General features: G+C 47.5%; 1 long non-coding RNA gene across 1 annotated transcript; it reads right to left on the bottom strand.

Moving 5' to 3' along the window:
- Positions 1-11,872: 11,872 nt before the first annotated feature.
- LOC136452014 (uncharacterized) lies at positions 11,873-12,547 on the bottom strand. Its single transcript, XR_010758714.1, has 3 exons — positions 12,458-12,547; positions 12,282-12,374; positions 11,873-12,200 (listed from the first exon to the last, which is right to left on the bottom strand). It is a non-coding gene; the product is annotated as an uncharacterized lncRNA (long non-coding RNA).
- Positions 12,548-13,457: the final 910 nt, after the last annotated feature.

The raw sequence follows: 13,457 nt of genomic DNA, 5'->3' as shown, positions 1-13,457 counted from the left end.
TACAGTCGTCTGGTACTGACCGGACGCTGAGTGGAGGAGCACCGGACGCTAGGGTGCCTGTGTCCGGTCAACTCCAGAGAGGTTCTAGAACATCTTTTTCTTGACCGGACGCGTCCAGTTGATGCTGACCGGACGTTGGTCAGAGTCCGATCAGAGCTTAATGGCTCTCTCTGACACTGAGGCAGGTATAACTGATCGGAGCATCCGGTCACCCTGACCGGAGCGTCCGGTCATCCTGCAGAGTGCTGACTCAGCCTCCAAACATTATGTTTTGAATGAGGGGTATAAATACTTACTCCACTCGTCCATAGGAGGTCTCTTGCCTATTTGTTCAGCTGAGAAACACTTTTGGAGTGCAAGGGAGAGCACGAGCCTAGTGAGGTGATTGAGATTTGAGAATCCAAAATTAAGGACCTCATTAGTAAATAGAGAGTAGCAAGTGTGCATCCACCTTTCTCATTAGGCTTGTCTTGGTCAAGTGTGAGTTTGTGCTTGTTACTCTTGGTGATCGCCATCATCTAGACAGCTTGGTAGTGATTGAGAGCTTGGTGATCATTCGGCGGAGCTGGTGGATGACCCAAGTCATATTGTGAGTGGTTGTGGGCGATTCACCGTAATGGAGTGTCAAAGAATCAGCCCGTAGAGAGCACTTGATCCTTGCGCGGATTAAGAGGGAGCTACACCCTTGTGCGGGTGCTCCAACGAGGACTAGTGGGGAGTGGCGACTCTCCGATACCTCGGGAAAACATCGTCGTGTTCCTTTCCCTCTCTTTACTTTGAGCATTTATATTAGAGCAATTTATTTCATGTCTTTACATTCCTAGAATTGCCATGCTAGAGTAGGATTGGAACCTAGGGTGCAAAACTTTTGTGCGGTAAAACAATAGAAATACATTCTAGACACAAGGGGTGAAGTGGGCTAATTGTATAACTTAATTATTGCATAAAATTTAGAATTAGCCCAATTCACCCTCCTCTTGAGCATCTTGATCCTTTCACCGCTCTCCGCCTCCGCACGTGCCTTGAACATCTTGACCGCTTCCGCCGCCTCGGTCTTGTTGGTCAGAAGCTACAGCCACATGTACCGGCTACAGTCATCCACTAGCAAGATGAAGTACTTGCGCCCGTCAGACATCGCCGGCGTGATCGGCTCACAGTTGTCACCATGGACCAGCTCGAGGGTCTTTGCCACGCGGTACTTCACCGTCTTCGGGAACGGCAGCCTTCTTTGCTTCTCGGCCAGGCAACTGTCACACAGCTCGCCTACGTGCTCGATGTGAGGCAGCCCAATCACCATCTTCTTCAGCCGACCAAAAGCGTCGAAGCTGAGATGTTCATACCGGGCATGCCACGGCATGGCTCTTCCGTGCACCTTGCAACCAAGCAGATGGGCTGCTCCACCTTAAGGTCGAGCAGGTACAGCCAATTCCAGGACCTTTTCACCTTGGCAAGAAGCCGCTGCTCCCGGTCCCTGATCCTGAGGATGCCGTCCTTGATCAGTACCTCGCTGCCGCGCTCATCTAGCTGGCCAATGTTGATGATGCTTGAACACAGCTGCGGGATGTAATATACATCCGTTAGTGCATGGTGCTCGCCGTTCTAGCACCTGAAGATGATGGTGTCGCGCCCTTGGATCGTCACCCTTGAGCCATCGCCGAACTTCACCGTGCCGATCACGTTGTCGTCGAGCTCGGAGAAGGCTGCCTTGGAGCCCGTCATGTGGTTGCTGGCGTCGGAGTCTAGGTACCACCGCTGCTCCTGCTCGTCGCCCACACATCCGAGGTGGACTTGGGCGAGCGGTTCGTTGAGTTGACAACCTTCAGAGCCTTCCCAGGCCCTTCCACCGCCATCCCCTCTCCCTTCTCCTTGGCCTCAACGTCGTATAGTGCACAGAATGTCGCCATCAGGAGAGTGGCCTCATCATCATCATTAGCCTACGCCAGATGAGCCTCTGCTTTCTTCTCATGCTTGCGATTTGGACACTCCTTTGCCCAATAGCCCGTCTTTCCGCAGCGTCGGTAGGCGTTGGGGTCGACCTTCTACTTCTTCTTCTCCGAAGAAGCCTTGTCGCGCCGCTTGCCATCGTCACCACGGCTGGAGGAGGCTTCCTTGGACTTCTTCTCCTTTATCTGGGCAGCTCACTCCTCTTCTGTTAGCAGCAGCTTGCCACTGTCCATTGTTGTTGTTGTCTGCTCCATACGCTCGTCCACCGCCCGCAGACGACCTGTCACATCCTCAATGGTGAGGGTGGACAAGTCCTCTATGAACAGAGCAATCTGGATATACTTCGCCGACACGGAGTGCAGGTACTTGGAGAACGCCTCTTCTTCGTCGATGGTGACGCCGTGGCTCCTCAGCATGCTGATGAGCGTATGCAGGCGAAGGGAGAAGTCCTCCACCGATTCACCATCCTAGACCTTGAGGTTAGCGTACTTCTACTTCAGCAGCTAGGCCATCGCCTTCTTTGTACGGTCGGAACCAACACGCATCGCCGCAATGGCCTCCCACACCTCCTTAGCAGAGCTATTCGTCCCCAATGGCTTCCTGTACTCCGCTGGCACAACAGCGAGAATGGCTTCCAACGCTGACATGTTATCTTCTTCGTTGTCGATGCCCTTGTCAATGGCGTTCCAGAGCCATCGGGCTCTGAACTTGACCTTCATGGTCACCGCCCATTTGCCATAGTTGGTGCGAGTCAGCGTCGGTCAACTGATGCAGCTGACCTTTCGCACCGTGCGCATAATGACCTCCTGTCGTGGCTGGGCAGCCACACCAGCGCCGCTTCTGTCGCCCATCTCCAAACCGTCCGTCATCGTCAGCGGTTAGTATGACGACGACGCTTGTACGGCTCTGATACCACTTGTTGATCTCTAGCTATCCTGCACAGGTAAGCAACTAGCTTATCAGCACACACACTCACTCACTATGGCTAGAGGTAGAAGAAGAGATTAAAAACAACGCACAAACACTCAGCACAAGCATCAGCATTGGCCGATGCCCCGACCTTTGGTTTGTGGTAACTGAACTAAGCATTTCATTACCCTCTGAATAGAATATATACAACTCTAACTGTATCTCTACCAGATACATAGTTGTTGGCCAACTACCTACTCATGAGTACAAGAGTACACCAACTACCTACTCCTAAGGTATATGGTACACCAACTACCTACTCCTAAGGTACAGAGTATACCAACTACTCCTAGCAGTACAAAGCTTACATCAGCCCACTATCAATACTGCTACAGCTACCGGCTAATGTACTAGAGGTGGCCTATTGCAATACTGCTACAGCTACCGAAACTGATCGGCAGAGCCGATCAGTGATCGACCAAACCGACCAGTGTATGAAGAGCAGCAAATTATGTCTAACACCGCCGGAACCGTCCGCGGAACCGCAGGAAATTCTTCTCGCTAGAAACGAACGTGTCGTGCCACTACCGCCGCGGGGTCGCGAACGGCATGAGAGCTGCCATGCCACTTTGTCCCGGCCGGGCACGTCATCGCGACGGATCGGGAACTGACGCTTCCCCGACCGTTCAGACAAGTCGCCTTTCACGCCATCGATTCAGCCGAGCCGAGCGCGGTGGTCGTTTTCCATGGAATCCAATTTGCCGAGACCGCAGGGGTGGACCGTGACGCGCCAACTTTCTTCCACTGCCGTCCGTCTAGTCGGCGTGTTTCAGTTTCAGACGATGGCGAGTGATGATCGGAGAGCTGGTGGCGTCGGTTACCCCAGCGTTACCGCCGATCAGCTGGCGACGTTGCGGTGCGGGATTCTGCTTCTTCTGCAGGGACCATAACGGTTAAGGCTGTACATACTGCTAGTTTTATTTTTTTCCAGCGTCACTGCTACTTCGTTGATTAATTGGTGAAGAGGGCCTGAAGAACATTTTTTCCATTAGGTTTTTCCCTTAATGTCACGTTCTTCTTGTACACCCATTTTTCTTTAAAAAAATAAAAGCATGTCGTTGCTGAAGAAAACATTCAGAACTAAAAAAATAAAGATATCGATGGGAGGACAGATCTCTATCTCTATATATCAAAGCAGGAACCTTTAGCCAGCTCTCAGCCCATCCACGTCACCCCAATTACTTCAGCCGTTGGATTCTTCGATCAACGCTCATGGTTCCTCCCACCAGGCTTCTACAGTGCCCGCCTAGAAATATCTGCTCCCACCGCGTTCGCTGCCTCTCGAAGCCTCCCATCGTACCATCTCCCTCGACCTCTCCGCGACGCTCGGCGCCCCCTCTTCCACCCCTTCCTCTCTCTCTCTCTCTCCCGACGCGGTGACGCCCTCCTCCTCCTCCCCTCGCGTCGCCGCAGGCCGACCGGGTCAACGCTGCCGGTTCACCACGCGAGCCCCTGCCAGAACTGCAGCGCGATGCCGCGGCGGTGGCCGGCCCTCCGCGCGGCAGCGGCCACACTCCTCCTCCTCCTCCTCCTCCAACACCACCACCACCACGCCGCTTCCTCCTCGCAACGCAAGGCAGCGACTCGCACGGCCTAGGGTTTGGCCCCTCCGTCGCCGGTCGTCCCCACGGCTGCGCGGCCAGCCAGCCAGCTCAGGCCCTGACGCGACCACCGGCTCTAGCGGCGGAGGGACCTCCGTGCTGCCCGTCGATGACGACGGGGAGGTCACGTCACCAACCTCGACAGTGGATCTAAAGCGGCCGCTCACGGGGCCCCTCTCGGCAACGGATCTGAGGCTGGAGCACGGCGTGGGGCTCGCGCCAGCAACGGAGGTGCTGGATCTGCGGCGAGCAGGCAGATCCAGCGCGAGGCCTCCCCATCGCCACTAGATCCAGCTGCGTGGGCTCCACCGATGACCAGTGCGCCGGCTAGACGGTGGCACACATCCGTGAGCTGGCCCCCGCTGCCCCCCGCACGTGGACGCCGCCGCGGCTGCCACCCTGACGCGGCTTTGTCCCGCAGGTGCCTCCTCGCGCTGCCGGACCGACGCCACACCCGGCCTGCTGCACAGCGCCGCGTGTGGGCCGCCACGGTGGCCACCCCGACGGTGGTGGATGTCCTCGGCCACGGAGCGGCACGACAGGCCCATGCCGGTAGCTGCCGCCGCTGCTGCCCCCGCACTGCCCCTTCCTGCCGCTCCACGTGTGCTCGACCAAACCCTAGCTACCTGCGCCGCCGCTGCTTCCCCTGCGCTGCCCCTTCCCACCGCTCCGCATGTGCTCGACCAAACCCTACCTGCCTGTGCTCGCCGTCCGTGCCCCTGACCGGGGGTGGGTCCCCACCATGGCGTTGCCGGCGCAGGGCAGAAGCATGGCCTAGAAATCGCTCGTCCTCATCTTCCCCCCTCTCCCTTTCTCCCACTGAGGCTGCGTATGGTGGCCGCACCCGGTGCAGGTGGGCCTCGATAGTGCCGCGTTTGGTACAGACCAGTCTCAGGTGCTCCCGTTTTATCTTATTTTGTAATTTTGCTTTTGTCTCTCTAATTTGTCCCTACGTTGACTATGAATCGTGTTCTATTGGTTGACCTATAATGCTAGCAGCTCCAATGTTTGCCTTCTCTGTGTTCATCTATGGGAGGACAGCACCAATTGCCAGTTGCCACCTCACTATCACTGCTACAAAGGTTATGTAATCTCTCTCAGCTTAGCTCCATATGAGTGCCTGGGCATTTTGAATGTTGGTCGATTTGCATCAGAGGCCACAACACAGTGTACTTCTCATCACTACTTCTTGTCATCTTACCTCACCACGTTTCCAGAGTGGTGGTCACTTAGTTCCCTTGTCAACAGAGCACAAATTGATATGTACATTTCGATTGCCACAGCGATGTTCAACTCCAGTAATATTCAGCATAGGTAGACTACTTTGAAGTTTTGGCACCTGCCATTTTTTTCTTCTTGAGCCTGTGACAAAAAAAAATATGTACCCATTGCTCAAGCATATGATCTGATGTTCATTCTCTTGTGAGGTACTGGGCATGCCCTGTTATTTATATTATGCAATTTGTGACAGTAACCCGGTTATCACCATGCCTTGAAGCTTCGAGTTGAAGAACAAATGATGATTGGTATGTTTCTGAAGCCTCTAAAAATCATGTCTTTATTGGGAAAAAACCCTGACCTTTTTCGTTGTGCCAGCAGAAACTTTACAGCCCTTTAAAACAACATGTTAGTTTGCAAAGAGAAATGTCACTAGGAATTACTATTATTTAGCTCACCCTTTCCTCTGAATTATATAGGCGTTGCACTTGTATTTCCATGACATGTTTCTGCCATACTCATAATTGAACCAACTGAAAGTGAGACCAAGGTAAACATTTGCAACTTTTCTCTCAACGATCGACATGGTCACTGTGATTTCCTTGCCGTTCTGTAGGGTGTGGGCTGGTTAAACCTTCTCTCCTTTCATATTGATTTCTTACCTATACCTGCTTACTAGGCTTTATATGTTTTTTTAACGAATACGAAACTATCGTTGGTACATATATATAACAATGATGATTCTACTCTTTAGGGTCACCTTTCTCCCTAACCCCCCTCTCCTTCGATTTATGTATAAAAGCAATACTACTTCTTCTTCTCATGCTTACTATGATATGTCGCTAACCTTTTCAAAACATAAAATGGAGATCAATCAGGTCATTGCAAGCTACCTGCTGCTCTGTACCGACGTAAGAAAAAAAAGGTAGCCTTAGGATTATTTGGGTATATGATTTGTCTATGTACCAACATGAAAACATACATATACTATACTTAGGTTCTGCAACCATGATGAGGAAAATAGTAGGCAAAGTACTTAATCTTCAATCTTTGATTATAGTTCTAATGTTTCCCAATATGCATATGAACATGACCTTTGTAGTGAAAGAAAATAGGTGCAAATAAAAAAGGAATGGGAGAGGGGGTGGAGTAATCATTATTTGAGTGATCAAAGTATTTATATTTATCTTAGCCATACATACAACCTAAGAGTTGTCCTGCCAAACTGATATATTGCCCAATATGAAAATACCATTTATTAATGCTTATTTCTCAAACCAAATTATTCAGAGTATATTTATTATGGGTTATTTCTATGGGAGTTGTATGAGGTTTTGGGATTGCATTACCTTCTGTGTGGCTAATAGATTAGGAAGCAACAAAATACAATGCTCCCTAACTTATAAGAATTTATTCATGCTATGCTGATTAGCACATGACGTCCTTCAGTCTATTATTATTCCTGGCAGGTTGATATGATGATGATGTCAGGAACTGATCCACGTGCCCTATGAAGACAACGGTGTCGTCTGCTGTCAGATTGGTAAACTCCGACCTACGTACATATTTTTAGTTGGTTTGTTTCTAAATACTGACAAGGAAGTGACAAAGCTTTCAGCTTTCTGTGTATGAAATATCTACATTGAACTCCAAATATTGTTTCTATGCAAAGATTAAACAGTTTTTTTTCCTACGCCTTAATCAGATCATTTGCCGGCGCGCGCGCGATGGCGCGCATGATGGACTAGTTCTTCTTAAACTGAAAGGGAGAACCGGGTAAACCGTACACATTTGCAACGTGGAAAATTAGTTGGGGTCCACTTTTCTACAATACACAAAAGAGATTTGCCTCGAATTTTATTGGGAACATGAGGTTTCTTAGGAATCTTGCAATGCACTTGACTTCTTGAGAATTCCATGTCTTTCGTTAATCACCCTGTTCGTTGATGCTAAAATTTGGCTTATGCTTATGCTGATGCTGAAATGTTACGAGAGAAAAATACTATTCCATAGCTAAAAAGTAGTTCTGAATAAGCTCAAGCGAACAGAGCGAGTAAACTAGCAGGACATGGGATTTTTTTTTCAATAGCATTTTTCTTTTCGTTGCGTTCTTTTCGATGGATCAGTTTTTTTTTTTTGTAATTTATTATTAATGTGTCTTCAGCTCTTCACATATATAGGATAGAGTATTCGAACTAATTTTTTTACATCTAAATAACGGAAGTAAAGCTGAGAAGTCTCTCCCTTCATTTAGCGCGTGTTTAGTTTCAGGAAGTTGGAAACTTTCGTTTTTATTTGGCAATTAGTGTTCAATCATGGACTAATTAGGCTCAAAACGTTCGTCTCGTAATTTCCCACCAAACTGTGCAATTAGTTTTTTTTCATCTACATTTAATGCTCCATGCACGGGCCGCAAACATTCGATGTAATAGATACTGTAGCACTTTTTGAGAATTTGGGGTGGAACCAAACTAAGGCGTTAGACGTTTTCGCCCTCGAGCACACGATATTCATCTGATGCCCAACCAAACGTGTTGATTGCGCACCAAGTTTTCTTCCAATCAACCAAACATTCATCTCGCCGATGCGGCAGTTTGCACGCTCTGTTGGGTGAAAAAAGGACGAAACGTTCCTGAGAAGGGAGGGGACACAACGGACACCCCCCCCCCCCCCCCCCCCCCCCCCCACTGCCGTGGGCGCATGGCAGAAAAGCCTCGCTCTTCTTCTCGCTGCTCACCCTTTTATTGGCACGTCTACGCTCTCTTGAGAGCCTGCTGTGCTCCTCATCCGCGCCGGCAAGATGCAAATCCCAGGCACCTCTGCTAGCGGTGCAGCCAGCCAGGAGATGATGATGATGATGGTAGGCGTAGGCAGCAACATGCAGTGGCATGCAGCTACTAGTCGGTGTGGTGTGACAGGTAATTGTTGCATTGGTGTTTATTGCATCTGTAGTGCACTGTTGGCCAGGCAAAGGGAAGCAGCCATGGAAAAGGTGTCCTACCGTACTGATGAAGTATGGATGCAATAATAATCGTTGTCTGCTGAAATAAGGGATTGGCTTTTAAGGGTATTTTGTAATTAATATATGAATTTTTCTTGTTTTCTACATTTTCTTTGTAGAAATGAACTAATAACTGTGAAATTCCTGCAATGTTTATGTGAAATTCTTGTGTTTCAAAGGAGCCTTTAGTCTTGGTGCTTTATGCTACCTTCATTCTGCGAAGAGTAATATTTTGGTTTTGTCATAATTCAAAGTATCTTATATTTGATCAAGTTTATAATTAAATAATATTATCAACATTGATGACAACAAATGGACATATCATAAAAATATATTTTATAAAATAAATCTAATAATATTTATTTAACTAGTATCATAAATATTGATACTTGTTTATATAAACTTAGTTAAACTTAGAACAAAAAAAAATAGGTACCTCTTCAACAAGAGGGAGAGGTAGTATTATACTACCTCCAGTCGGCACGACATGATGTTTCTGACCTAAGGATGTTACCTGCGAGTAGTGCTTTCTGTCTGGTCGGAGCGTTATGCTTCTCGGCCCATTCGCTTCACTGTAAAAACAAGCTGAAATACTGTTTCGGCTAATTTGCTGTGAGAGAAAAATATTGTTCCGGCTAAAAAAATAAGCTGAAAAGTATGGATTATAAGACAAGCGAACAGAGCCTTCTTGTCGGGCAAGGAGTTTCCAAATTAGACCAAATTTTGGCCATACTTTTATTGTTGGCTTCCCTAACAAAGAAAAAAATTTGTGTTTGTTACGCCTCCAGAGGGAATATATGGTGCATGTATCTCAGACTCTGAGTAATAGTATCACTAAAGTATTTTGATGTCAGAACATGCTCCAAGTATTCAGCTATATGCCATGCCATCGACGATGTTGGCTTCCCTAACAAAACTATATGTTGGTAACAATTTGTAGTGGCTCTATGTATAACTAGCTGACAGACGACCTGAATTCCGTAACTCTAATCTTGTGGCGGTGATCCTGAATCCTGGTCAGTCCAGGACATCATGCATCCCCTCTTACTATATTCAGCATGTTCGCTGGTTCGATAAGCCGCTTGTGTTGGTTTGTACGGCTGATTTGTTGTGAGAGAAAAAACACTATATCATGGCTAATAAGCCCTGACTGAAACCAACAAACGAACAGGCTGATTATGAAACTAATGCAACGTATACCGGAGAAACCAACAACCAAGGCCGATCTGATGCATGTATCCTCGTGTCTGTCACGTGATCCCATAGAAGCGGTTGCTATGATGCAGTTAACGATGGTTACTCGTCTACCAATCGATCGACTTTATTATTATGCTTTACATGAGGGGGTTGCATTGTCTAGCGTTTTCTTTTGTTTTTGGATAAGTGGTCTGTCTATCGCTGAAGGAGACAAGAGACAAAGCATAGAGCAGCAGCAGGCAGCCAGGCCGGCCGGCCGGCCAGCCAGCCAGCCAGCTCGCGCCTTTCGTGCGATGGAAGATTGCGAGGCGATCGAGCTATAGCTGCGGCATTCTGGAAGCGATGAAAGCAGGGGGTGCGACGCTAGCTGCAGTTTCCAGATGTGCACGGGCTTTGCGCAGACAGGAGGCGCATTGTTTTATACCGCGACACCGACCTTTAGCAGGCACCAGAGACACAACAGCTACGTTGTCAGTTCCTGCAGTTCCGGTCACCATGATTATCATTAGTTGAAAGAAGGTTTAAACAAGCAAAGTAGCATGCCCATGCATCATGTCATCCGACGAATTCAACGTGTATAAGAGAATGAAGAAATTTGCAAGGACAAATAGTGTTATACTGTTTTGATTTTTAAAAAAGTGGAGAAAATCGTTATAACAAAAAGCGGAGAAAACGAATTCAACGTGGGAGAAAATGAAGACAGAGTGGAGCTAGCTTTTTACAGTGTCGAACAAAATATAAAGAAGTTGTTGGAGGATAAAAAGATATATAGAATAATTTTTTTTATTATAATATCTCTATAAACGAGGATTTAGAGAGTATAGGCTTAAAAAGAACAGTTGAGGTCGGCACTAAGGGCATATTTAGTTTCAAATAAGTCACCTACTTATAAGTTAAAAAGTGAAATAAGTGACTGATTTTACCAAACACCACCAACTTATAAGTCACCTGCTTATAAGAAATAAGCTAGTTCACCCCTGCTTAAAACTTATAAGCTACCCTTTTTCGCGTGGGGTCCACACCTTTCACTTAACAGGCATGAGCTTATAAGTCATCTACAACCAAACATACATGACTTATAAGTCACTGGTTTTCAGTCATCTGACTTAATAAGTCACCTGAGTTATGGAAACCGCCTAAGTCACTTGTCAACTTAAAAGAGAAACAACGGCGGGCGCACAGCCATGTCGTGCCTTGGCCGTTTGCAAAGTCCTAGGAACTCTAGAGCCCGGCACTGCAGAGCAAATCTAGACTAGACGGGGACAGGCAGGGAGGCACGGCTAGCGACTAGTGTCTGTATGCTTCCGTTGCGTGCCCGCCCACGCGGCGTATGGCATGACAGACAGTCATCGCCCGGCACCCGCCGATCTGCATCATCCATCCTGAAAATCAGCAGTCACTACTACAGAATTTAACTGTAGAGGCGGTTCTAGAGCCTCTGTAGGGGCGGCTGCGCCAGCCGCCCTTCCCAGGGTGTTCCTACAGAGGTGCCTCTGTAGGGGTGGTTTTCTGACCGCATCTGCAGTTCCTCTGTAGGGGCGGCTGGTGTTTTCAGCCGCCCCTGCAGTCCCTCTGTAAGGGCGGCTGATGTTTTCAGCCGCCCCTGCAGTGCACTCTGTAGGGGCGGCTGGTGTTTTCAGCCGCCCCCACAGTGACCTCTGTAGGGGCGGCTGGTAATATCAGCCGCCCCTTAGTAGACTTCTGTAAGGGCGGCTGTATCACCAGCCGCCCCTGCTGTGTGTATTTGTAAGGGCGGTTCAATCAAGAACCGCTCCTACAGTGGATCTTCCAGCAAAAAAAATAAATAATTCAAATTCAAATCTGACCATATATATAATTCAAATTCGAATTTGACCGCCACAAATATACATATATACATCCACAAACACAAGACCATTATTTAGAACATCATCACAAGTCATAATTCATAAAAGTCCATCATTACAACATAGTCCATTATGAAGTCCATCATTATAACATAGTCCATTAAGAAATCCATAAGTCCACATGCAAAACAAAGTCCAAACCGTTCCAAAGTCTGATCCAAACCATACCACAAGTCCACATTGTCATCAACGGCCTAGGGCTAGCCTATCAGTCTCACAAAGGTGTTGGTATAGAGGATTACTACCTAAGTCGGAAAGAAGATGATGGTAAGTGCCTTTATGGTATACAATCTGGTCCATTATGAAGTTGCAAAGGTCGCCGACCATCTCTAAGAGCTCGTCATCCTTGTATGGGTTCCTTCTCGTGTCTTTATCTTTCTCCAACTACAAGAGAACAAGTTTAGGTTTACTATATCACAACATATGCGAACTTTTCATACTACGAGCGAAGAGGTTCAAACTTACCAGATTGGGATTTCTGTTGTAGCCACCGATGGTACTCATCATAATACATGTGTAGTATCCACAATGTAGACTCCCAGGCTTCTGTTTGGGGCACTGTGTGTTTTGCATATGGAGACGTTAAGTAATGCTATTGACAGACACGTAATATATGGAGTACCAAAGTAAATGACACTTACCGCACATAGAGTTTTGACATACAACTTTTCCTTCCTATTTGGATGATGCCTCCCCTTATGTTCCTGGACATAGTGGCTGAATGCCCTGTTCCAATGGTTTTAGCAAATGCAACTTGTTAGTATCCCACATTGAACCTTACAAGTATGTATACAAACATAGTAGCTAAAATGAGGATTGTCGATATGTATACGTCTTGACAATTGCTATGAAGTCTTTGTATGTCTCGACTGGGAAATCCGCTGAATCAAAGACCCATGCCATGCTATGTGAGAGCCAGACGCCTATGCAAATCTAGTGATCGCTGCATTAATTTAGTCATAGAAGGAACACATAAGCTATTTTGCATCGAACAAAGTATATTGAACAAAGCTAAGTATACAGTCGAACTTACTTGAAGTGGTTTAGGAACATACGCCTTAAGCGGTCGATCACTGGCAAGTACCACATAACCAAGGCAGGAATTCTTCTCTTATTTGTATCGTTGCCTAATGGAGTTTCCTCTGGGGGCTGAGATTCTTGCACCACCTTCTTCCCACCCTTCTTTCTCTTTCCTGTGGAGGCTTCCACCCCACTTTGAAGGTCATTGTTCTTGTACCGACTAGCCCCACACCTAGGACATGTATCTAAAGTCTCGAACAATGTGCCACGTCGAAAAAGGATACAGTGGATGGGGCATGCATGAATTTTTTCAACCCCCAATGTGAGTGGACTTATAACCTTCTTCGCTTGGTATGTGTTGGTGGGAACTGTGTTTGGCCGTGGGAGCAACCGTGACATGAGGCACAACAGATCATCGAAACTGCAGTCCGACCAGCCGTATTTAGCCTTGAGGATGAGTAGCTCAAGCACAAAACGTAGCAGTGTGAAGTATGTCGGACAACCCTTCTCAGCATCATACACAGTCTTCTTCGATGCTTTTGTCACCCTCTCAAGATTTTCTAGACCTCTCTTACTCTTTTTCTAATATTTCTGGTCCAAAGGCCCCAAGCATTTCGTCCA

This window comes from Miscanthus floridulus, chromosome 5 (genome assembly GCF_019320115.1).
Source record: "Miscanthus floridulus cultivar M001 chromosome 5, ASM1932011v1, whole genome shotgun sequence".
NCBI lineage: Eukaryota > Viridiplantae > Streptophyta > Magnoliopsida > Poales > Poaceae > Miscanthus > Miscanthus floridulus.
Note: the sequence above shows the minus strand (reverse complement) of the source record. Positions and strands in the feature narration are given on the sequence as shown.